Consider the following 27,599-nt stretch of genomic DNA (forward strand, 5'->3'; position numbering starts at 1 on the left):
CTTTTTAGCCTTTACTTTCAGAACCTATCATTTCTTCTTTATTCATATTAGTTCTTCAGTCATTCACCTCTGGGCCCGATGTTCATAGGGATGACAAAGTTTCTGTCCCGCAAAAGGACTTATCACTTCTACCTTGATATTTTTCATATTCCTCCCAGTATCATCAAGGGATAGAGATTCATGAACCTCATCCTGCCTATACGAAGATTGTAAGTAAAGCCACAGATCTAGTTCATCTTCCAAAGAGCCAGCATAATCTGGCAGAATTTAGATTTGCCTCTGTTGGAAACAGAATAAACTGGGGAGATAAGCATGAACATAGAAGTAGGCTTGTGAAGGAGACAAACCTATGTTACCATCCATGGTGCTCTATAAACATTTAAAATAATTACACATATTTTATCACTCCCTCTGTTTCCTCTCAATAAATCGTATAGTGCCCTGTGTCATTACCTCTAAAAATATGATACAATGCACAGGAAACAGTACTCAGAGCTGTGGGAAGCTCTGAATACTGACATTATGCATTTGGGAAGCAAATCTTAAATATAAATTTAGTGATGTATGGGAAAAATGTTCTTGATTCTGCCTCATGATAAAATTACCACTTGGTGTCAACATTTTAAATATGACATCCTTTGGCTAATATTCTCTTTGTTATTAACTTTTAACCCAGAAGGGAGAAGATCATGATTAAGGGTTATGATTTACTAGTTTACATTACTACAGGCATTTGTATTCAGAAAAGGAGACTTTCTACCTGATCTCAGATGCAATTAATTCTCCTGATCTGTGCAAATTGTTACATAGCACTAAGAAGACACATCCAAATTTTAGTTTTATTCAATAAGACAGTGAGATAGAATAATATATATAAAATATACAACTCTATAATGAGGAAAAGTTTTTTCTCCATCCAAGATTCTTGGGAAATATTTAATTTTTATTTTACATTGAATACCCTCATTATTATTATTGGTACCACCATGTTATAGAATAAAACACATATTTTCAAGCTACTCTGAAGAATCACCACAACCAAATTTGGAATGATAGAATCTGTATGTGTTCCACAGTCCACTTTGCACTGCTCATGTTTCTCTAATAGGTCGTCACACTTGTCCCAGTACTTACATTGTAGGACTTAAGGCGTGAAATTTATATTGCAGAATTTCAAACACTGGAACACTTGACCATTTTAAGCTGGGATGCAGAGAATCCTAATATTAAGAGCATGGATTCTGAACAAGGTCCAGATCCCTAATCTTTACTAGTTATATGTCCTTAGGCAACTGTTTAATTAATAATTCCCTAGTGAAAAAATCTTAGTTTTTTCTTTTTTCTTGTAACTTCCTTCAATAAATTTACTAAGCATTACCGATTCTATTTCCTAAACTTCTCTTGACTCCATTCCCTTGCTTCTAGTTTTCAAAAATATTTTATTTATTTATTTTTAGGCAGAAGGGAAGGGAAGGGAAAAAAGGGAGAGAAAAATCAATGTTTTGTTGCTTCTTGGATGCCCCACACCAGGGAACCTGGCCTGCAACCCAGGCATATGCCCCAACTGGAAATCAAACCAACAACCCTTTGGTTCACAGGCTGGCCAGCACTCAATCCACTGAGCCACACCAGCCGGTGCTGGTTTTTTTTTTTTTTTTTGCTTGGTCAGTGTCCACTCCAAGGCCCTGTTATCTTTCTCCTTCACACCCGCAGATGCTAATTGTCATTCCTTCATCCTCTTGTACTGTGTTCAAGTCCATTCCCTAAAGAACAGCCAGAAAAATCTTTGTACAATACAAATCTGACTACAGTTCTCTCCTAATTAAAACAAACAAACTACAAATAATCTAATATGCCTTCTGTGTTCCCATTCCCTTTAGGCTAAAATCTAAAATTAATAGGTGGCCTGCAGGAAAGCCAAGTGTATTCCAAAGTCTCCTTTTTATGCACCCACTTACTCTCTACATGGCAATCTCACTAGCTGCCTCTCATTTTTCTAAAATGTACCAGACTCCTTTCCCATATCAGGGCCTTTGTAGATGTTGCTGTCTGACTTGAGTATTCTGCCGTTACCCTTCTTATCCCACAGCCAAGCTCTCCTTGGGGGTCTAATTCTTGTTCTTTAGCATTTAGAGCCTTCCATGATTCCCCAGATCAGGTTGTCTGTTTTGTCATCTCGTACACCTCAATTTTTCTCTGTATCACTTTTCATAAACAGCTGAGGATATTTTCTCCAATTAGTTGCTTAGGATTTTTCTAGCAAGTTGATGGAAATTCCACTTCTCATCGGAATATAAATTCAATAGAATTAAAGAGATTAAAGTAAAATTCACTTTTCTAACTGAATAGTCATGAATGATACAGAGGACACAGACCCTGACCTCAAGAAACCCAGAGGGTCTGGGTTCTAATTATGATTATGACTAGTTATGATTAGACGCCTCTGGGTTCACAGGCCCTGACCTCTGAACCCAGAGGCACTGGGCTCAGAGGGTTTCACAAACTACAGTTAGTAGAATCCTTGAGTCCCATGGGATGTTCAGTATCATGTGGGTTCTGGAGAGAAATATACATGGGAGACACTGTATATTTTATGTAGTCCATACTTGAAAGTTCACAGCAAACATGAGAACTGAAAGGCTCTCACTATCCCAAGAGAAAGGAAAGTCTAGGCAAAATACAACAGCTTGTGCAAATGCCAGAGTTGTGAAACGCAGTGGGGTAATGGGGTAGAGAGAGTAGGATGAGTTCACACTGAAACAAGTGGCATAAGACAATCATACATCTTTCCTGATTTGCTTAAGATATAGACTTTTGAACTTTATTGTGCAAAATTGGAAAACCAAAATATATAAGAAATATATAAAATTGTGATGAGTTTCATATTTTTATTTAAGATCAATCATTACTAAAATTATGCATAATAAATTCAAATAGGATGATAACTAGTACAAAATGTCAGAAGACAATATGTAATGTTCCATAAACTTTTGTAAATAGTTGCCTACAAATGCTTTTGTTTATTTAACATTTTCTCAGTATCTTCTATGTTCCAAGCACTATGTAGTCATCGGAGACATGAGAGTGAATTTTTAAAATCCTTGCTCCCTAGAAATTAAAGTTATTTGGAAATATATTCATATAGAGATAAAATATGGTGAGATAATACAATTTCATTGTTTAGTACTCCATACCGTACAGCAGGTATTCAATTAATATTTTTTGGATGTGTGAAATGGATGAATGTTGGAAAGATAATACAGTGTGCTATCAAAATATAGAGGAGAGATATAAAGTAATTATTTTGCCTATATGTTCTGCTTGATAGTAAAACTTAGAGTGCAGTCTTTTAAATTGTTCAGTGCATGTAGATTCATTCATATTTACATTCATTTTTAATATCAAGATAAAGAAATTTCATGTTTGTCTCTGCTTTGTTTTTAGAAATATTTGCTTTTAAAAAGTTTCACATCATTCATTGCCTAAGTTACAGAAAAAATTTGATTTTTTTAAAAGGAGCAAAATGCTACAATTCACATTCTTTAAAAATCATACTAGATTTTTTGCCAACACTAGAATATATCTTTCCAAATATATTGAGCTCTTTATTTCATTAACGTTCTTATTCCTCAAGATAATTTTTGAACTCCTCTTTGTCAACCACCTTCAGACCCCACACCAGTTATTTTTTTTTAAGATTTCATTTAGTTTTAGAGAGAGGGAAAGAAAGGGAGAGAGGGAGAGAAGCATCAAGTGAGAGAGAAACATTGATTAGTTGCCTCCCACATGCCCCCTGTTAGGGACCTGGCCTGTAACCCTAGCATATGCCCTCACTGGAATTGGACAGGTGACCTTCTGGTTTTAGAAACAAAATGATTCCCAGCCCCATGAGCCACACCAGTCAGGACCCATGGCACATTATCCAAATAGCTTCCTAATTCAGTGCTGAATGCCAGTAACACTAGAGTTGCTTTTCTGATTAATGTCTTCTATCTATCTGTCAAATGGCTCTTCCAAACCATGTGGATATTAAATATTGACCCAGCTTTTAATTTTGCTACACCTGTCCAACGTTCATGGCTGGAATGGTGAAACTAGGGGACTGAAACAACTAACATGGACCAAGGTCTCTGAAACTGGCTTATAGAGAACATGTCAAAATTAGTCTTGAGTTATGAGACAGTCACTGGGAGTAGAGAACAACGTCTTAAAGAGGTTACTTAGAAGACAGCATGTGGTTGTATGCACAGATTCCTGTTAACATATTAGTCTTATTATTTCAGTTTCAGATTCACAAACAATAAACCTCAGTATATGAAAGTACACAGTTTTCCTTTATGTATATTTGTCAGTTTCCTCTTATGATACTTTGCTAATTTTTTTCAGATCTTGCACTTAGCTCTAATCAATGTCTATTACCCCTCCCTGAAAAAAGCATACATCCACATGCCATCTTCCAACAGTACGCTACGACAAAATTTTAGAATATATTCTCTGCAGAATCATGTATTTGAAAAATCAATGAACAGGCAGAAGCTGGACCTTAGAGAGCAGAGATGAGGAAGTCTATAATGAAAGTATATATTCTAATGATTTTTGATATACGTATACATATGGCTTCTCTAGAACCTTGATCGTGGAACATCAAGATAAAGACACTAGAATAAAATAAAATGCAAGTGTGGAAAGCAATATGGCAAAAGGAATCAATTGAAAGCAGTGAATTATCAGAGCTAATTCCTTCAAATAGGTTTTTATATTTGATGAAAATCATAGAACATGGATTTTCCTCAAAAATAAAGGATCTCAAACATTTCTGAAACTTATTTTTCATTTGGGACAAGTTTAATATAGATGAAATAGCTTTAAATAAATGAGTTAATGAAAAAACACTACTTAAACATCTGCTAGAACAAAATGTGAAACATTTTGACACCTCTTAGCTTCCTTAGCTGAATTTCAGAATGCAGCTAATAGTCTTAAGAACAAGCATCAAGGATTTCCCAAAATTATGCTGTTCTTATCCTCGTTATTTCTAGTATACTTTCAGACCTCTTCACTAACTTTCTTTATTGCTTTTCCATTTCCTGAAGATTCAAATTAAATTTCCCTTCTGTTTGGTATACAGACAATCATCATGCTTGCCACAGAGAGTGCGAGTTAGAGGAGAGTCATGGCAGGAGGCATTGGTTTAGGAAAGAAAGACATTAACATTTGAAGTGGTTCTGAGTTCACAATTTTTTCAGAATACAAGTATTGCATGTCTACTGGAGTATATTGGAGCATTAAAGAAGTTTTATTTTTGTCCTACCCAATAAATACTATTGGTACAAGTGAATGCATTTTTAATATAAATCCAATGTATTTTGTAAGAAATATTGGATTTACAAGGTAATCCAATGTTAAACATTAACATGATTTGCTGTCTGAATCCTGTGTGATGACAATAAGCACAAATCCACCTTCCCTCTAATGTGCTCACAGGAAAGGCATATTCATTTAACAAGCAACCACATAAGTTTTTTTTTTGTTTGTTAAATGACAAACAACCAAGACAGATAATCAAAACCAATGCGTACGTGCAGGATGCAATTAAAGTCAAGATTCAAGGAGGGAAAGACATGGGAGTAAATGCCAAAGTGGACTTAAATAAAAGAAAAGCTCATGAACAACATTCACAGCTGGCCTATTTCTTAGCTTAAGTTCCAACTGTCCAAACATAAAGAAAAAGGGAAAAACACAAGAATATCACATTAAAAGATTTTTAAGACCAGATCCTACCGAGAGTAATGTATTTATTGTATAAATTCTTGCTGTCATAACAATCTGGAAGAACAGGCCATATTACTCTCTTTATTACAGCCAATCAATGTCACTCTACTTTTCATAGGGACAGGTGCAAACTACTAATATAAAATATTACTGCCTTCTTGGGACAGTCTTTACCTACTTGTGAAATCATATCTCCAGCCTCCCCCACCTTGCACAGCATACTCCTGCAGTCCGATCATAGGTAGTTACCTGCCCACACAGTGAAATTCCATCAATGTGCTATTTTCTCTGCTCACGATGACCCTGTATCTAGAAGATCCTGTNATTAAATAAAAATTATATTTAAAAAAATATTACTGCCTTCTTGGGACAGTCTTTACCTACTTGTGAAATCATATCTCCAGCCTCCCCCACCTTGCACAGCATACTCCTGCAGTCCGATCATAGGTAGTTACCTGCCCACACGGTGAAATTCCATCAGTGTGCTATTTTCTCTGCTCATGATGACCCTGTATCTAGAAGATCCTGTAGCTTCATTTGCCAGATGAAAAGATTCACCTTTAACAGCTTAATTCAGCATATTAATACTTCCACATATATTCTCCATGTATTTTCTTCATTTTAATTTTTGCCATCATATTTTTTGTTTCTCAAACAGTAACTAGCATTTGTTATAATGGCCAGTGATTGTTGAGTGTTCATTTTATGGTAGGTACTGTATTAAGTGCTTTACAAGCTATGAGCTGTTCAATCATCACATTCACTTTATTAGGGTAAATACCATTATTATGGCCATTGTACAGATGAGCAAGCTAAAATGACTTGTTGAAGCCATGTGGTAATTTAGTGCTATAACTAGGATTCAACACAAATGTGACTATAGAGGCTGGCCCAATTCCACAGCCTGTTCATTTACTTATACCTTTAACCCAAGAGTTACCTCTGCCCTGGATGCCTTCACTTACAGCCTCACCAGACTTCTGGAGGTCTCTGTTCTCTACATGTTTTCTATCTCAGAGGCATGGTAATACATTTTTTCCAAGTGTGCAAATAAATTTAGGAAGAGGAAGAGGAATAAATGCAAATTTGGAGAGAGCACCAGAAGACAAATTTGGACTTTCTAAAGTCTGCTATAATATGAGAGTTTTGCTCCATTCTGATCACCCACTTTCTAAAATATAGATGAGTGATTATGTCTGAAGTTCTGTGAGGAACTGCCCAGCAATATGTACATTGGAATCAGGGCCATTTCTTGTCTCTCCATCTGAAGTTATTACTGTGGAGACCCATGAAGTTTCTTTTTTCTTCTGATACACATGACACAAGCTGGACATATAAACATATGAAATATTTGTTCATCTAAAACTTCTAATTCAAGTAATGCCTATAAAAATAGAAGAAATCATTGGAAACAATAATTTTTGGAGGAGAAACTACTTTCATTATGTTCACATGCTATAAATCATCTTATATTTATTCCTCACGGACATTTACTCAAAACAATGTTTCACTTTTTTCAACCTAAATGTTGTCTTTTCCTCATCACATCCTTAGTTTAGGAACTCCCTGAATATTGAAACAAGAACAGTTTTCTGCACTGTGTAAGGAGAAAGCACTTCCCTGAAACTGCTGAAGTGCTGTAAAGTAGCTACTTAAATAATGGGAGAACATGATCTATCACAGAGCTAATTCCAGAGGCAAAACTGTCAAGTAGTGAAGCGTAGGAAGAATAAATCAAGGGAGCTAAGGGAGAAAACTTGACCCGTCACATTGTTTAAAAAGTGCTCATGATCTCCGTGCATGACAGTCTTTCTGCATAAAGCACAGAACTTGCTATCTTGCACAGGACAAATTCTACGTCTCATCACATAGTAAAATGAAAGGTTTCTCAAAGAGGACAGAAATGTTGGGAAAACACAGAATGAAACCTCAAGATAGTGTAAGTTATACTAAATTATACACCACAATTTAAATCCTTAATATTGTCACCAGGTTCAAGGGAAGCTTTAATGTCAATACTAGTTTCAGGTATATAAAACTACCTTTCCCACCAAGGGAATAAAGGAGCAACATAGCATATGAATTTCACATTAATGGTTTCCTTTCTTCTCTGTCATCACTACACTTTGCTTTTTGTGGAAAAAGTTGCTGGAAGGCATAAATTTTGAATAATAACACAACTCAGCCAAAGCATTCTCATTGAAAAGAATTAGCAGTCCAGACAGGGGATAACAGAGTGAATCTTAATGAGAATATTTCACAAGGAAAATTACAAAGGAGACTATAATTATAAATTTCTCTCAATACTATTCGAGTTTATAGTATGTGGGAAAAACTACTGGGAAAATTAACTTGATGTAAATTTCAAATGGGCAGGTTTACTTTTAAGAGATGAACAACAAATTGTTCTTCAGCCTTAGTTCACATCATGTACCAGATATTATGTATGTTGGAAGCAAACAAACATTTTGTCACAAATGACACTCTGAAGCTTTAAAAATTATTTTATTAATGATAAAATGATTATTTCTACAACTGCACTATACATTTCTGAAGACTCAGTGCTCTACCACATTTTATATCACCCTGTGCTTATTTCATATCACGTGAGACATAGGTTCAGAACTCACAAACTATTTGCTGGTTAACTAGATTTTCCCAGTTTTAATTTCAGCCTTGTTATTCATCCCACAACAATTTTTACCTCTGTGCACCCAACCATTTGCCTTAATCATCAGGAAAAATGCTCTGTATTTCAGTTATATTAACTGAATCACTGTTAATATACCTGTCTTTTTTCATATTTAGAAATATTACCAATAATTCAAAAGTCTTTGAAACTAACACCAGTGATCCTCTTGGTAATTAACACCCCTCCCCAAATTCCATCTGCCAGTAGGTGGGTGCTTATTACATGCCCCCAACATGTTGTCCTTGTTGCCTGTTTGATGACCATGCCAGGCTACCCTGACTCATCGTAGACAATTCTTCAAATTATCCTCCATTCCATTCCTGAACTTTCTTGGATCAACTGCTTGCTGTTGAAGATCTTCCCTGACTACAGATATTTAAATCATCTTGAACTCTGGCCCCAGATTGGAGACCTCCCAAAACTGGAAGAGAGTAAAAGTGAAAAAAGCCACAGAGAGACTAAAGGGATACAGGCCTTATGCACTTATCTTTAGGGGATTTTAGATACAGTGACAAACTGTGAACTAGACATGGTTCTCAAATGTGAATTATAAATTGGCATTACAGCATTTTAATGCAATAACATGGGTTTATTTAATAATCATACAGGAAATAAAAACCTGGAACATTGAATATATGTGCTAGTACAAAAACTCCCATCACTGTAACACAAAACTATTTTGCATTAATTTGCAAAAAAGTAAATGAAGCTTAAAGTGGACAAAATATAATCCAGCATGATGTTCCTATTCTTTCATCAGATCTCCTGGAAATATACATATATACAATGTAATTCTACTCAGCCAAAAGAAAATGTAAAATACTGCTATCTGTGATAATGGGGATAGATCTTGAGGCCATCATGCTAAGCAAAATAAGTCAGTCAGAAAAAGTTAAGGACCCTCTGATTTCACTCATAGTTGGTACATAAAACTGAAAGCAATAAATGAACAAACAATGATAATAGACAAACAAAAACTCAGATACAGACAACAGTATGGCGGTTACCTAAGGGTAGAGGGTAGGGGAAGTAAAGGGTAAATGGGGTCAAATACATGGTGATGAAAGATTTGATTGGGTGGTGAGCACACAAAGCAACACACAGGTGATATATCATAGAATTGTACACTTGAAACATATATAATCTTATTAACCAATATCACCTTAATAAATTTAGTTAAAAATAAATAAAAATAAATACATCACTATCACTGCAAAATTATGTTGAATAAACACATTTTATGGAAATAAAAAAAAATGTTACAAAGTAGAATACTCAATACTAATGATGCACTATGTATTTCACATGTAATTCTTTTCTGGAATCTTCACAATAACACTGTAAGTTAAATTTTTATGTACCTAGTTTACAGTTAATGAATCTGAGCTCAAGAGATTTAGTTAGATTTTGAAGGTCATTATGGATGGTGGTAATTTTTTACCTCATTGGGTTATTGTGAAGACTGAATGGATAACTTAGTTGAATCAATATCAATAAACATTGATTTAATCTCTCCTATGTGCTAGAAAATTCCATCCATGCTACCCCAATTAGTGTTTTTAAGTGAGTAAATGGACATTCAGTGTGAATGTTAGTACAGAGCCAGGGTCATATGTTAGACTTTTGTTTCTTCAGGTTAGGAACGACATCTTGTCCACAGTGGCACTCTTAGCACTTGACAAACATTTCTAGTCTGCAGAAGACCATTAGAAAATATTGTATTTACCAAATGAGTACAGGATCATCTGGCTCCTTAAACGAGGGCTACCTAGAAATATTTAAAAGTCTTGAAGTTTGTGCTCTATTACCATTTCACTACTTTTTGCTATGCAATTTGACAAGAAGATAATATGTTTGCACATTAATACTACCAAAGAAAATGTATCCTGAATTTGCACAAGAAAACTTATAAACATGAAGCAACATGTCCAAACCCAGCATCTGACTTGCAAAAATTAATTTTCAAAGGCATATCACACATTCATGTTACCTCATAATAAACTAGAAACACATTTCTCGGTATCTGAGGGATTTCCTTCAGTATCACAATAATTTTATCCATAGCTGCTCTGTCAGCCATCCCTTTTTGACATTGCCAGTGCATGGGATTTAAAAAGACTCTCCCTCTTTCTAACTCTCTGTGGTCTGGAAAAGCAGATAATAGAGCCAGTTGGAATCATGCTTAATATAAGAGCAAATATATTATGTGCAAAAATCCATGAGATATGAAATCTGTTCTCAAATCTCAGAAACCCTTTAAGATTTTAGTCATGTTCTTGGTTACAGCTGAAAAATAAATGACCTATGGATAAGAGAAATATTGGTATGTTTAAAAAAGTATTAAAATATAGTCTTATGCTAACTTAAACATATTTCTCAATACTGAGAACTCAGCCTTATAGTATAGCAAGGCTTTTTAGTCTGGATTGTAGGGTGCTTGCTAAAAATGAAGGATGCTACTAAGTTTATCCATAAGGATAAAGTGTAGTAGGGGAAAGGGGAGTTTGAAAACCGTAATGTCCTGTAATAAGAAATATGTTCTTTCAATGAAAACATACTGTGTTTTATAAAAGGAAAAATTCATAACAGGAAATTTTAATTGTCCAATTGAAAATTTATTTATTTAGCATATAGGTATTTAATGAAGAGTTTTAAGATGGATAGTATTACACAATAATATATTTCTCCCATAATATATTTCTGGAGGACAAGAGAAGTTAAGAAAAAGTAGTGAGCAAGAACTCATCTTCATAATACACACACATTTTAAATGTTTAGAGTCCATGCCTCTTTTTCTTTTAATTCAATTTTATTAATAATTAACTTTAAAAAGTAACAAATTAAAAAATTAACCCCCCAAAGCTAAATGTGTCTAGACACGATTGCAACTACAACATGATTTTAAACACTTGTGCTCAAGTCCACTTTTGCTTCTCCTTCATCATCATTGTCATGCTCTTTTTCTTTCCATCTAATATCAGGTGAAATCTAAAGTTTGCCAAACATATTTGCTTCACTTTTATAACAGCAAAAAATGGTAGAAGACAGTCTTGTAAATTGAAGTTGATTCTAAAGAAATACAAATCAAAATAATGTTCCAGATGGGCATTAGGAAACCTACTACACAATATCAAGATAATAAGACAATTCTTAATCTGCCTTGGTAGGAGCAGTCTTTCCACAGCCTCAGTATTCTCCCCCCACCTTGCTTCCCTCACTGTCAGGAATTTGGGGGATTTCTGGTGAATGGTGTGTTCCAAACCTTGCAGAGTTTCTTACATTTTTCATTTATTCTTTTGGAGATAGGAAAACATTTTCTGCTAAATAAAGTTCTTATGACTTAAGCAGGGCACATATTTTTACTCTCTATTAAAAATGACTAAAAACTTAAAAATACTAAAAAGAAATGTTGATTCTGAAAGGATGCAAAGTAATTACTGTAATGAGCATTAAATGTTTGGCATTGTGTCCAGATTTCTGTTAGTTCCTACCAACTGATTCATCAGCTGGCCTGACATCAGTACAGCTAGTGAATCATTGCCATTAAAGTTTTCATTTGGAATGGTGGGAGGTAGGGAGAGAAGATGGGGTAGTTTATGACAGTCTAATATAGACAAAGAGTAGGAAAGACACTGAGATCCAAAGTCAAGTGGTTCAAGTAGCATTTCACAAACATTCAAGATTCTCAAGCAAGATCAAGTAAATATATAAGATCCATGATATTACAATGACTGTGACCATTCTAGTTACTTATATTCTTTCATTTTCTCAACTCTTCTGTGAGTTTAATGTCAATAGTTCATTTTACAAGTGAGGTAATGAAGACTTCAAGAAAATAAGTAGCTTGGCATGAGTTTATAAAGTCAATACCAGTAGAGCCAAAATTTGAAGTATGATCTGTCTACTTCTAAAATCTGTATTGTTTATCTTCCAAAGTTGTCCTTATTCTAAATACCAAACTACATTTATCTCTCCTTTTACTTAGTCCTAACACTTATTACCTTTTTACCATGGAACCAGAGAAAGTAAATGGGATTTCCAGACAACCTAATGCTATCCACAACGAGGAAAATTGCAGAGCCACCATTATTATCATTAAAAAAGCCACAGGGTCTGCAGGGTGATAGTCTTCTTTCAGTTTAAATAATACAGAACGATTACACATAACACGGTTCAAATAATGTCTTAGGAATGAATACTACAAAAATAATGCCCTTATTTTCATTTCATAATCAATAAAAGGATTCCATGTTGCACTAACATTCATCATGCTCTGATTAAAAAAAAATCTTATACAGGAGTCCCCTCTTATCCATGAATTAGCTTTCAGTGGTTTCTGTTACACACAGTCAACCACAGTCAAAAATATTAAATAAAAAATTCCAGTAATGAACAACTAATAAGTTTCAAATTGTGTACCATTCTCAGTAGCAGAATGAAATTTCACAGATCCTGCCCTATTTCATCTGGAAGGAACAGAGTGGATCAATGCTCTCTACACTCTCTACCCACCACTTACTTAGTAGCCATCTCAGTTACCAGGTCAACTGTCAGGACATCACTGTGCTTGTGTTCAAGCAACTCTTAATTTACTCAATAATAGCCCAAAGCACAAGAGTAAAGCAATTTGGATATGCCCAAGACAAGCCATAAAGTGTATGTACATACAGGGGAAAATATAATATATATATAAGTTTAAGTACTGTGTGTGATTTCAGGCATCCCCTGGGTGTCTGGGTGTGTATCCCCCATGACTACTATACCCAAGTTTTCAATGGCATCTCGCTTTTAACAGAGACCAAGCACACGTGGTGCATGAGCAAAGACAATAAGTAGGGGAGATGACAGAGTTGGTTATATCTGTCACTTTTCTCTTCAAACATTGTTAGAGGGATCTAAGAATTCACATCAATTGTATATAAAAGAAATCTTTAGTTTGTGATGTTATTTATTGGAAGCAAGATAGTTTATCATAGCTCTTGCTCATATTCATACAATATTAGCGCTGGAAATATATTTAGGCATCCTCTATTCTACTCTCCCCTACCATGCTATAGGCTAAGAAGAAAAGGCTCAATAAAGTAATATCAATTCATAGAGTAACTTGGTGTGTGAGGAATAGAAATGCATGGAAATCAAATTCAGTGCATTTTGAAAAGAGACCACACACTGTTCTCACCATGTTCTCTACCAATACTGACCACGTTTTCCATACTAAAAATTGGAAACTGCTTATTCTAAGATTTCTAAGCCATTTCAGGGGCACCTTAATGGGCAATACCATATATTTGTTTTAACATTGTTTTGCAAGATAACATATGTCTGCAATTTGGAACCACATGAAGGGCTGCATGTTCTGGGCAGAGAAACCTAGGACAAGAAAATGACATTTTAGGTTGGGGGACCATATGTTCTGGTTTGTCAGGAACAATCCTAGTATGTACTTTAATCCCCATGTAATTATCAATACTGCCCTTTTCATTATCAATGACTTCTTGGTTCAGACAAGAAATGTTATGATTAAACAAATTTTGGAATAAGTAAATATTGCCTCTAGTTTGTGTCAACAGAGCCCATAATTCCTAGCATAGATAATGTATTAATCAGTGTAACCCCCAAAAATACAATAATAAAATAATACAATAATAAATTGTTAAAAATTAAAAAATAAAAATAAATTTGAAAATAAAGAAAAATCATGCATTTCTACATTGACTTACACAAATAAAGAAGTTGGGAAAAGTAGGATTACAGTTATGAATACTCAGAACAGTTTACTCATATTGTTATTTGTTATTTATTAAATTATGTATTTGCTTATGTATTTAGGTATATGTAATTGTGTGAAAAAGTAATTTTTTTGATACAGCTTAAGCAAAGGAGAAGAACCCAAGGTTAGTGTTCACGGTTTTATAATTCAGTAATAAAAATAGAATAACAAAATACATAGTAATTTAATGAAGCTAGGTTAAGTCTCTGTTAACTGTTTTAATTGAGTACACTTTACAGAAAAAAAATAGTGGAACTTAACAAATTTTAAACACCTTGTATTCATTTCTTTTTGTCATAATAAATATTATTTTTATTTATCAAAGTATAGGAAATGAGCTTATTTTTATCTGAATATACTTCAAATTATCCTTCTATAAAGAGAGAATTCTGAGCTTCCTGGATTTCCTGGAAGTCTATGTCCTTTGCCAGACTAGGGAAGTTCTCCTTTATTATTTGTTCAAAGAAGTTTTCCATTCATAGCTGTTTCTTTCCCCCTTCTGGTACCCCTATAATCCGGATGTTGGAACATTTAAAGATGTCCTGGAGGTTCCTAAGCGTCTCCTCATTTTTTTGAATTCTCATTTCTTCATATCTTTCTGGTTGGATTTTTCGTTTTGCCTTCTGGTCCATTGATTGATTTGAGTCCCAGTTTCCTTTCCATCGCTATTGGTTTCCTGTGTATCTCCCTTCATTTCAATTAGTTTAGCCTTCATATGTTCCTCTACTTTGTGACTATAATCAACCAGTTCTGTTAGCATCCTGATAAACAGTGTTTTGAATTGTGCTTCTGAGAGGCTGGCAATTTCTCAGTCCCTGAGAGTTATCGGCTCTGGGACTTTGAGTTCTTCTTGAGCCATCTTTAGGGCTGTTCGTGCCTGTTTGTGCCTGTTCCGTAGCAGGGCGGAGTCCTAAGGTGTTCACCAGAGCGGGGCAACTAAGTCGCTGGGTTGTGGGGGCAGAGTCAACGAGGAACTATGCTGTCCCATCTGCCGCCTCCCGCTGAGGTCCCCACAGGTGCTGCAGCTGCCACTGTTACTGGGCCCGAGCGTTTCGTCCCACTGCATGAGAGTGTGCCACCGCCATCAGCCCTCGGCCCCTGGGGCCTGCGTGGTCCGTCTCACTGTGCTGGAATGTGCAACCTCGGTCAGTGTGCCCCACACCCTGACTGGGTCCAGGCTGCCTGCTCGCCTAGGTTGGGGGATCTGTCCTGCTCGACCCTGCTCGCTGCTGGCTCTGCCCCTCTTACCGTCCCCGTTGAATGGTTAGTGGTTGTCGGACTTCCGTATAACTCAGTTTTCTGTTTTTTGCTGTGTCTTTGGTCTCCAAACCTTTGTTGTATTCAAACTTGGTTGTGGGAGAAGGCATAGTGTTTCCACCTATGCCTCCATCTTGGCGGAAGTCCTCCAATTCTAATCATTTATGACATGAATTCTTATTTCATAACACAATGCTTATGTAATTTTCTTTGTAATTAAATAAGAAAAATACATTCCTTTATATCACCAAATCCAAACTTTAGTGTGATTGGCATAAATTCTATTCCAATACTAAAATATAACTACTTTTCTTTCTTTTTATCAGAAAAAATGTAACACTAAGGGCATGTACATGTTTAGTTTTTCTTGAAGAATAAACATACATTGATATAAACTAAAGTCTTATGTTCTAATATCTAGAGGAATGCAAATTTAAAACTTCTGCTTTTGATAATTCCCATTAATGAGAATTATTTGCTATCATTTTCTTTATTTGACTAGCATGTCCAGTGATTTTTGTTTCTGAAGCACATGTTAAACATACAGCTCTCTTAATTTAAACTTAATTATAAATGTTCCTACCTTACAGGCCAGGTTTGTGGAAGAAATCTATGAATGATATTTGGGGATAAGAAACATGCCTACATGAGTAGATTGTAATATCCATATTACCTCTAAATGTTTTCACTCTTGTCAAATAAATAAATTCATTTAGAGATTAATGGTCAAAGCTGTCATTGGCTCTTTAAAGTGAAGAATGTGGTTATACAAAATTAATTATAGGTCCCTACCTTAAGATTTTTAGTAAAACATTGATTTTACTATAATGGTTACTTAAATTCCAAGTTTTCTTTATTTCATTAAACATAAACCTAATGAATAAAATTTACCAAACATCTATATATCGCACATATATATTGCTTGACTATGGGAACAGTGTTACACACTGATTTAAAATTATTAAAATTAGGAGTTCCAGCCAAGATGGAGTTGTAGGTAGAAATCCTTCACTTCTTCACACAACCAAAAGGAGGATAACAACCAATCTAAAATCAATAAACAACTAGAAGAGCCTGAAAATCAAACTGCATGGAATTCTGACAACCAAGGAATTAAAGAAAAAATAAACTGAACAACCAGACCAGTAAGGTGACAGGACCATGTGGGTAGACTCAGAAAAAACATGTTGAGGAGGCTGAGGGGCAGGGCTGGGTGCTAAGCTTGGGGGGCTGTGCAGGAGGGAATGACTTAAAGGGAAAACTGAGACTCAGAGATGACTGTGGGATACCATGGTAGGAGACTGCGGTTGCCATGGTAGGAGTTTCTCCCAGTCTCACATGTGAAAAGTGTGCTAGAGAAAAGCAGGTGAGCTGCCCTCTTCTCTCTCTGGCCCCACCCCCACAGGCAGCAAGGAGGGTTGCCTTGCTCGGGTGAATACCTAAGGCCCCATCCCCTTACAACCTATCTCTGTGCCAGGACAAAGATATATGGTCCAAATGGAAGAACAGAGAAAAATCCCAGAACTAAGCAATGAGGAGATGGCTAACCTATCTGATGGAGAATTTAAAGCCTTGGTAATCAAAATGTTTACAGAATTGATTGAGCTTGGTTGAAAAACGAAAGATATCCAAAATGAGTAAAAGCAAAATATTCAGGGAACCAACAGTGACAGGAAGGAAACTAGGATTTGAAGCAATGATCTGGAACAAAAGGAAGAAATAAACATCCAACCAAAACAGAATAAAGAAATAAGAATCAAAAAAAATGAAGAGAGTCTGAGGATTATCTGGGATAACCTAAAACATTCCAATATCCGAATTATAGGGGTGTCAGAGGAGAAGAACAGCAAGAAATTTAAAACTTATTTGAACAAATAATGGAGGAAAACTTCCCCAATCTGGTGAAGAAAATAGACTTCCAGGAAGTCCAGGAAGCACCCAGAGTCCCAAAGAAGTTGGACCTAAAGAGGAACACACCAAGGCACATCATTAAGTCACCCAAGATTAAAGAAAATGAGAAAATCCTAAAAGCAGCAAGAGAAAAGGGGACAGTTACCTACAAAGGAGTTTCTATTAGATTTCTCAAAACAAACCTTGAATACAGAAAGAGGCTGGAAAGTAGTATATGAAATCATGAAGGGTAAGGACCTACATCCAATATTAATCCATCCAGAAAAGCTTTTACTTAGAACAAAAGGGCAGATAAAGTGCTTCCCAGATAAGGTCCAGTTAAAGGAGTTCATCATCACCAAACCACTATTATATGAAACATTAAAGGGACTTATCTAAGAAAAAGAAGATCAAAAATATGAACAATAAGATGACAACAAACTCACAGCTATCAACAAATGAACCTAAAAGAAAAGACAACAGACAATGAAAACAAAACCCAAGCAAACAACCAGAACAGGAACAGAATCAGAGAAATGGACATCACACAGAGGAAGTTCAATGGGGAGGGGGAGGATTGGGGCAAAGGTACAAGGAAAAAGAGGCATCATTAGTAGACATAAATAGACAAGAAGAGATGAAAATGGTATAGGAAACAGAGGACTTAAAGAACTTAGACATGAACTAAGGAAAGGGGAATGCTAGAGGGCTGTGGGGGCGGGGTGGAGGGGGATAAAGGGGAAAAGTTGGGAAAACTGTAATAGCATAATCAGTAAAAATACTTTTAAGAATTACTAAAATTATTGCTTATACATCAAGAATCATGTATAAAGGACCTGTGGACAAAGACGACGTGGGGGGAGGATTGAATGTGGCAAGTCGGGGGTGGGTAGGACCTGGGCGTGTAATGAGGGAGAAATGGGGACAACTATACTTGAACAATAGAAAATATAGTATAAAAAAGAAAATAAATAAAACCCAAGGAAAAGAAAAAAATAACTTTAAACTATGGTGCCAAAATACAGAGACAAAATGGTTGATATGATCTACCAACAGAAATAACTCTCATAACTCTCATAGTTTACTCATAACCTCAGTTCTTTCCTCCCTCAATCATAGAGTAGTAAGCAATATAGAAGGACTAGTGTTGACATGAAGGCCTTAGTGATTCTTATCTTCCCTATGATGAAAGTTTTATAACATCTCTTACAGTCATTGGAATCCTTCTATGTCAATGCTGAAATCGTGCCCGAAACAAACCATAATTCCTTACGTATCACGATGTGCACTCTTGCAGGCAAAAGCGAGGTCATAACAGAGAATGGATTAAAACTAGAAAACGAGGATGAAATTTAGGTCAGTAATATTGTTACTTTATATTATTGTTTATACATTATTTTTACTGAATAGAAACTGGCTAGTCCACTAGAGCTTTACTTGCTGCCATCACATAATATAAGTAAAATCACGTAGCCAATTAATCTTTTCCTTTTAAATGACAGTGTTATATTATATCCAGAAAGCTTTTGCATCAAAACTTTTGAAAAATATCCAAAAGAGGTTGGGGGATAAATTGTGATAGGAGGAGACTTGACTTTGGGTATTGAACACAGTGCAATGTACAGGTTATGCGTTGTAGAATTGTACATTTGAAACCTATATAAGGTTTTAATCAATCTAGCCCCTGGCTGGTGTAACTCAGTGGATTGAGCGCAGGCCTGCAAACCACATGATCACGGTTCAATTCCCAGTCAGGGCACATGCTTGGGTTGTAGGCCAGTTCCCGGCAGTGGACTCACAAGAGGCAACCATACATTGATGTTTCTCTCCTTCTCTCCTTACCTTCCCCTCTAAAGATAAATAAATAAAATCTTTAAAAAAAGGTTTTAATCAATCTAATCCCAATAAATTCAATTTAAATTTTTAGAAAAAGATTGTGGACTAGGAAGATCTAAGTCATTTCCCCACAGGGAATATGGGGAAATACATATTAACCAAAATAAGTTTATAAGCACTCTGGAGACTAGTCAGTGACCTACAGAAACCCAACAAATGCCCTTTAAAGAAGCACATTCAAAATGGTAGCAAATTCGTGGTGTTTTACTCACCCTTGCACCATTCCCTCCCTTGTGCACTGCTGCAGAGTCAGGAAGAAGTGGCTCAATTTTCACTTCCCTCTCTTAGGCCAGAAAGAGCCAAATAGAACATATTTGCAATGTTCCAAACTGTCTGTGTGCTGACAAAGAAGTGCTTTCTGTCTGACCTGACCCTGAACTCTGACAGGGAGACAGCAGAACAGTTTAGCTCACACATGGAAATGCATGTACAGCAGTGGCCAACATGTAAAAGCTGCAGGGGCACTGAAGACCCATGGACACCTGGGAGTAAGATATAAATGGGCAAATGATACAGTACAACATGTAAGGCACCGAGAAGAAGCTGGAGTAAGACTCTTCAAGAAATTGAGACTTTAAATACAGCTAAAAGTAACATTAGCATATTGTTGCACTAGGAAGTTCAAAGCTCTTTCACCCCACAGAAATAGTAAGAGAACAACTATAGATTGATTAAGATAGCTTTGTGGGATCTCTAAAAAAATCAAAGATCTACAATGTTTATGGGACAGTGGAGAGGAAGTATATGCAAATGCCCAGACAGGACACATGATCTGAAAAGGCCTAAACTGGTGTTATTAATTACAGACTTCCTCTGAAACAGCCAGTTCATAAAAAGTGAGAGAAGAGGCTCCTTTTTCAAACACTCGGTTTTCAACAAAAGATCGCAAGGTGTTTAAAGACACAGAAATATGGCACGTTATAAAATCAATCAATCAATCCAGAAATGGTCCCTGAAGAAATACATGCATCAGATTACCAGATAAGACATTAAAGCAATTGTCTTAAATATGCTGTAGGAGCTAAAGGAAAATTTAGACAAAGAACTCAAGAAAATCAGAAAAATGATATCTGAACAGAATGAAAATAAAAATAGGAAATTATTTAAAAAGAACCAGCTAGAAATGTTGAAGCTGAAAAATACAATAACTAAATTGAAATATCCACTAGTAAGGTTCAAAAGTAGCCTTGAATCAGAAGCAAAAAGAATTAGTGAACTAGAAGGCAGGTTGCTTGAATTACTGAGTCTGAGGAGCAAAAAGATAAAGAATAAAGACAAGTTTACAGAGCATAAGGGTCTTGCAGGACACACATAAGTGTTCTCAGATCAATACAGGGCCTGGCACAATGATGCCCTTTTTTATTACAAAAGCATGAGCATGCAATTCTGTAACATAGCAATGCCACACTCAAGCAAACCATATGACATTTTAGGTGAACTGTTTGAATTGCTGTCCTTCTTGTGGGAGACCTTCATGTACCCTACCAACCACACTGAAGCTGGCCTGACTTCTGCCGGACCCTGTAGATTGATTGAGGAACTTTCAACAAGGAAAGAAGACAGAGAGGGGACAGGGAGAGTAGATAAAGAAATACTGGTGGAAAACGTCTCCAATTTGAGAAAATAATAAAGACTTACAAGTGCAAGTGTCTCAGCAAATGCTAAGAAGTCTAACCTAAGGAGATGCACACTGAAAAACATTATAATAAAACTGTTTAAGAACAAATCCAGAGGGTTTTAAAAACAGCAAGAGAAAATGAACTCCTGAGATACAACAGATTCCATTAGACTATCAGTGTATTTCTCAATAGTCACCTAGTAGGACAGAAGGTAGCTGGATGATGTATTTAAGGTGCTAAGAGGAAAGGAAAAAATGGTCGACCTAAATTTTATAAGTGACAAAACTTTCCTTACAAATGACAGGAAAATTAAGATATTCCCAGACAAACAAATGCTGTGAGAGTTTATTACCATGAGATCATCCCTAAAAGCAATGTTAAAAGGAGTTTTTTATATTGAAATGAAAAGATGTCAGATAGTAACTCAAAGTCATATGAAAATAGAGAGTTCTCTGGTAAAAGTAAATATACAAATAAAAATAACAGCATTATTGTCATTTTGATCTGTAATTTCATTTTTTATTTTCAACAAAATTTAGAAGACATGTTTATGAAAATAATGATAAATCTGTTAATGAGTAAACCCTAGCTACAAATGGAGGAGGAAGCTGTCAAGGAGAAGAGTGTTCCTATGTGATTGAAGTTGGTATATAGAAAAATTACAGAGCTGGATGCTGATAACAGTTGCAAAATAATGCAAATGTACTTACTACTATAGAACTGTACACTTAAAATGGTTAAAATGGTAGATTTTATATTTGTATATTTTATCTCAATAAAAGCACATTTGCATTTTGCTAATTTTCTTTTTTCCAGTTTTACCTAGATGAAATTAACATAAGGCCCCATATAAGCTTAAGGTGAACAGCATGACTCAACTTACCTACATTGTGAAGTAATAACCATAACAGTTTTAGTTAGCATCCATCATCTCAAATAGAACCCCCCAAAGACATTTTTTCCTTGTGGTGAGAAAGGATCTTCTCTCTTAACAACTTTGAAATATACCATGCAGCAATGTTAACTATATTATCATGTACGTTATCTCCTGAGTTTTTATTTTTGATATAACTGGAAATTTTTGTCTTTTGACCATTTTCAGCATAGTCCTCCATCCCACACTCTTCGCCTCTGTCAGCCACAAATTAGATCTAGCTAATTTCTGGTAATATAGTTTCATTAAGAATAATCAGCCACTTGACAACATGGTATTAAATTATGCACATTGAAATTGTCTCAATAACATAGCAGCCAAGCTCTCACACTGCTTGGAAACTAATAGTGCTGGACACAAATAAACCCTAAGAGGAAAGCCCAGGAAACTGATGGAGCTCTTATACTTGCTGCATGGATGAGAGCTCTAGGCTCTCTGTCAAAACCATGCTGCTCTCCTGGATTGTTTTAGTGCCTATAGCTCATGACCATCCCTACTTTCCAATGGTTGAACAAATAATTAGTTTCCCCAATGGTTGGACAAATAATTTCCAATTGTTGGACAATGGTTGGACAAACAATTCGTTTTCCAATGGTTGGACCAATAATTAGTTTTCCCAACACAGAAATGGAGTGTGCAATCACGCCCCTGCAAAAAAAACCTCTAAACATCACCGCTCAACTGTTATTCTGCTGTGAGAACATTGGTTTATATCCAGTGAAATAAGACAAAATTAATAGATCGCAATGCACTAATTAGCTAAGTGGAAAGTAAAAGTTGAGCGAAATTGATACGTTGAATGATATTGCCAGGCTTGCACACATTTAATTACTTATGTCTGTATATGCTCTACATTCCTATGTAAAAGAGATGTTTAGGTCCCTTTAGCCCAAATGTCATTCAGTGGAGGTGAATAAAGCTACAGCTTTGAAAAAAAAACTACCTCTCAATTTCCATTCACTTTTAATTTGGGGGTTACCTAGGAAACTGTTGATAAGGGGTAATAATACTGTCCTTATCAGTTATTATGGAAATGTTGATTAAAACCACAATGGTTTTAATCAACATTCCCATCAGAATGACTGAAATAAAACCCCCCTGATAATCACCAGTTATTGGTAAAGATATGGAAGAACTAGAACTCTTATATTCTGTTACTGATAATGTAAATTGGTGTACTAGTTTGGGAAATTAGCAATATCAACTTAAAATAAACATATACTGCCACATATAATTGTATATCCTATAGATATGTGCATATCCATGCCCCAAAAGACATGTATGATAATGTAAGAGCCACAAACTAGCCATTATGGAATAGTATGCAGCACTGAAAATGAAATTACTGCCATACATAGAAATTTCACATAAATAATATTGAGAAAAATAGGCCACACCACAAAAGAATTACAAACTCTATTACTCCACTCATATAAAAAAGTGAAGCAATGATTAGTATAAGAATTCAGAAAATTATTTATCATAAAATAAGAAGATTGGGGCCCTGACCTGTGTGGCTCAGTGGATTGAATGCCAGCTGATAAACCAGAGGGTCACAGGTTTGATTACCAATCAGGGCATATGCGTGGGTTATGGGCCAGGACCCCAGTAGGGGGCTTGTGAGAGGCAACCACACATTGATGTTTCTCTCCCTTTCCTTCTTTCCCCTCTCTCTAAAATTAAATAAATAAAGTCTTAAAATAAAGATTGGGATTAATGACTTGGAAAGAAAAATAGCATCTTCAATTATGTTTGGTTATATTTATTTCCTAAATATAGGTGGTCATGTTTTGTGGATTTGTGATAATTTATTAAGCTATTCACTTATTATTTGTGCATTGTTCTGAAGTATATTTCAATAAAAGTCTTTAACTGACCAATAACATATCATTATTTTATGTGTCAGAAAACATAAAATATATTAAAATAGAAAATAAAAATCACTTAATTATTCCACTGGTGTTCTGATTTCAAGTCTTTTCTCTCTATGTATTTTTACACGTGGATAATTACCCAGTACTGATAGTTTTTCTAGGTTAATACAAATCACACAGATAGTTGAAGGAAAACAAGAAAACCTTTAATAAACCCAGTTCCTATAGTCTAGAAACATAAGCATATTTTTAAAAAAGTGTTAGATCCAAAAAATATTTTATTTCAGTTGACCTAAAGATTTTCCTGACTTTGAATGAATAGGAATTGCCTGTGCAATATTTAAAAATCTCAAATGTTAGCAAATAACTTTTAGAGTGGTAAAAACTCTTTTAATTTAGTGGTACTGCATTCATAGCCATCCTGGGCTGTGTGTGTTCTGTGGGCTGCAAGTTGGACACACCTATAGTTTTTATTTCTAAGTCAATCAATGCATATCTAAAGATAACAAGAAATTTTTTCTAATATACTATTTTTGTTTCTGTATTAACTCATTGCTTTATATACATTTTGCATCTGAGGCTTAATTTCCCATGTCAAATAATCATTATCCACATCATTTTGGTTTTGATGGTGCTGTTGCTGTTGTTTGCTTACTCATCTGAAAACATGACAAAATCTGTTAAAGAGTAGTGTTTTTCAGTATACAATTCGGGAGACTAACACTTAGCTTTTAGTCATACTGATAAAACCTGATTTGGGTGTTTTATTTGTTTTTTTAAACAAAAAATCATCTAAGTGGCACAGTTGAAGAGTGGATTGTGAAAAGCCTCAGGCCCAAATTTCAATAAGTAACAGGCATTCAGATAAAGTACCTCTACTATACTGTTAATGGACTATCTTTTCTCAGTGTGTGATCCTCGAATTGTGATCTGGTTGGGTATTGTTACACACACACACACAGAGGTGGGGTTTGAGAGACAGAGAGACAGAGAGAGAGAATGAACCATTTCCATTGTCACCATGCATACTATTACTGTTGGGACTATTGGGACTATCTCTCTTTGGAGGCAATGAATTTCTTTAAGTTCTTCCTTTTTGTTCTTTTCTGAGGAAGGAGAGCTAATCCTCAAGTGAATATAGATATGAAGGCACTGACTAAAGAGGGGTGCCCAGGTATGACTGCCTAATTTCTGAGTGATTCAAATCTTGGATCTGTGAGTCAAGGAGCATAAAGTAAGTGAGGAACACAGACTATATTACTTAAGGCCATGGGTTTGCCTACTTCAGATAGTGACTCTCCACTTAGAAATGTGGCATTTCTTTGGAAATTGATAATAGATGGGCTGAAAGTCTTACTTTTGAATGTCATACATTTTCATTTTTCTCTATGCCTTTATAGTCACTTTAAGCTACATTAAGCACTAATAGAGTAGAACTTTAAAATGACAAAAACAAAACTATTTCTGATATTTTATACTATATTAAATAAATATCATCAGCATCATTTAGAGAAAAAATGAATCTTCCTATAATATTTACTCACAACCAAAACTTACTCCTGAATATTTGTGCAATATTCCTTTGTTAACAAATGGCAAAATAGCTATTAAATACTTTTAAATATTTGGACCCATTTCATTAGTAGGGGTTAGAAAGCCACATAATTGTCTTACAAAGTAAATTTTCATTGCTGACTAAATGTGCAGTTTACTTTGCACCAGAAATCCAGCAATTCTCTTCGGTAATTTTTGAAATGAATGAGTAACATTGTTTTAAGATCCCTTCAGTGAAGTGAAGAGATAAGTTTATTTTCATTCCATAGCTGGCCAAAATCTATTTTTATTGCTTGGGATAATGTGAGGCCCATATTCTGTTCTGAGGAACCGACAAGTCTCCTAAATATAACCTAACTTCTCTTTTTAAAAAGATAAATAAAATAAAAAGAGAAAAGAAAAAAACATACCTTGAGAAGTCTTTCAATAATATATGACATACCAAAACATTTAATATTGATTTCTAACACATAAATTTAAAATAAGTCATTTTCATAAGCCTTCCAGTCTTTTTTCACATTTTTCATGTCACTAGTTTCATATAATTCTTTAAACATGTTTTGTCATTGTCAGTTTTCTTGCAATTGTTTCAGGTGAACAACTTGGAATTCGATCTTCTTGTCACTTAGACAATAAAAAAATCTCTAGTTTTATATTGAAGTGGTATGGAATAATTGGAAAAGGTATGGACCAGTGATAGAAGGAAGGTCTGGGATTCAGTGTGAGGTTTTCATCTTACATGGTGGGCAAAAGTAGGTTTACAATTATGAGTATGTGAAGCACAAAGTTTATTCTTGTGTTATTATTTATTGATTATGCTATGGTTTTCCCCACCCTGCAATTAGCTCTATCGGGGCTATACAGTTTGCTCCCTGCCCTACAGGCTAGTTAGTGTCCCGCTGCAAATGCTGACTGTGGGGAGCATGGAAACTGAGAGAAAGCATTTGAAACTTTTATGCCCATTAGAGTAATTTTATGTCTATAAAATAATAATAGAAATGAGGAGTGTCTACTTGGTGTCTGCTTTTTAATCATTTTATTTCTCTAATAATTAAGTTTTAGTAACTTTACAGCAATGGATTTTAGTAACTGTCAGCAATGGATTAAAAATACACTGACCCCTAACCACAGAGTCTGAGAAGCACTGAGCTACAAGATATCCAGTGATCCAATTAACCTTTGGGACCTCAATTTCTCCACTTGTAAAAATATAGGTAATTATCCCTACCTTGTCTTCCACACACAGAAAGCAAATACTGAACAAAATTACTTATCAATTATTTGTAAACTATAATACCTCATATAAATATATAGTTATATTCTGAGTAATAAACATTTGGGAAATAGTATGGCAACTCAGCTAAAAAAAGGTGGCCATATTTAGATATCCAATAAAAGTTTATTGTCTCTCTGAATTAATATAAGAACAGAAATCCTGGCATTAGATAGAATTGAACTTAAACAACCATCTCAGGAAGCAGTGTGTGATTTAAAGGCAAGGAAATAATCTGTCAATAGCACAGTTTTTTCATCTGTCAAATGAAAGTAAAAATAGCTTCTGTCTAAGAGTTGTATTCAATAAAATAATGCATTAAAGTATTTAGCATCTAAAATTTGGCATGTGGAAAGTATTCAGTCAATATTAGATTAATGTATTTAAGCTCTTTTTCTATGCTAAAGAAACTACTTGATTATTTATATGTGAAACTTAATAATATAGTTATTATAATCTTCATTTTAAAAAGAAACTAAGACCCAAAGAGTTAAGCATCTCTTACAGGGTCAAATAGTACTTTAAATCCATATCTATATATAACAAAATTGGTGGCTTTTCCCACAGAATACCACCTCCATAAGATCTTCTAAGTAATGACAATGAATTTCATAGGTACTCTTCTTTTAGAAACACTCTTCTTTTTGTTTGTAAATTCTGAGAATTTGTTGCATAAGAAATATATCGACAGATTGAATGACATAGAAAAAAGATACCTATGGATCACTTTTTCCGCTTACCAGTTTGACTTGCCGGGGTCCTCATGCTGATGGTGGCCGCTTTCAGTGTTTTGCTCTGCACCTCTTTGCATAACCTTATTTCAAGACTGCCGAAAAGAAAAAAGAAATATAAGAAATATACAAAGCAAAATGATCCTTCTAGAAGGATCTGGAAGCAACAAAAATAATTTAAATTTACATGGCAACTGTTTTATAAAATTAAAAAGAAACAATAAAAATAGACCAACTTTACATTTTTGGAGGTTTGCATCTTGAAAGCAAGTACAGTGTCATGTTTATCTTGGAATTCCAAGAAATGACACAGCATCTACTACCCAGGCATTTACTA

General features: G+C 35.1%; 1 long non-coding RNA gene across 1 annotated transcript in view; it reads right to left on the reverse strand.

Moving 5' to 3' along the window:
* LOC118996970 (uncharacterized) overlaps positions 1-27,353 on the reverse strand; it is a 164,036-nt gene extending 136,683 nt beyond the window's left edge. Inside the window, exon 1 of the long non-coding RNA XR_005068577.1 lies at positions 27,272-27,353. This is a non-coding gene — a long non-coding RNA (uncharacterized LOC118996970). The remainder of the gene's footprint in view (positions 1-27,271) is intronic.
* Positions 27,354-27,599: the final 246 nt, after the last annotated feature.

This window comes from Sturnira hondurensis, unplaced genomic scaffold (assembly GCF_014824575.4).
Source record: "Sturnira hondurensis isolate 20B ecotype Veracruz unplaced genomic scaffold, ASM1482457v3 Scaffold0012012, whole genome shotgun sequence".
NCBI lineage: Eukaryota > Metazoa > Chordata > Mammalia > Chiroptera > Phyllostomidae > Sturnira > Sturnira hondurensis.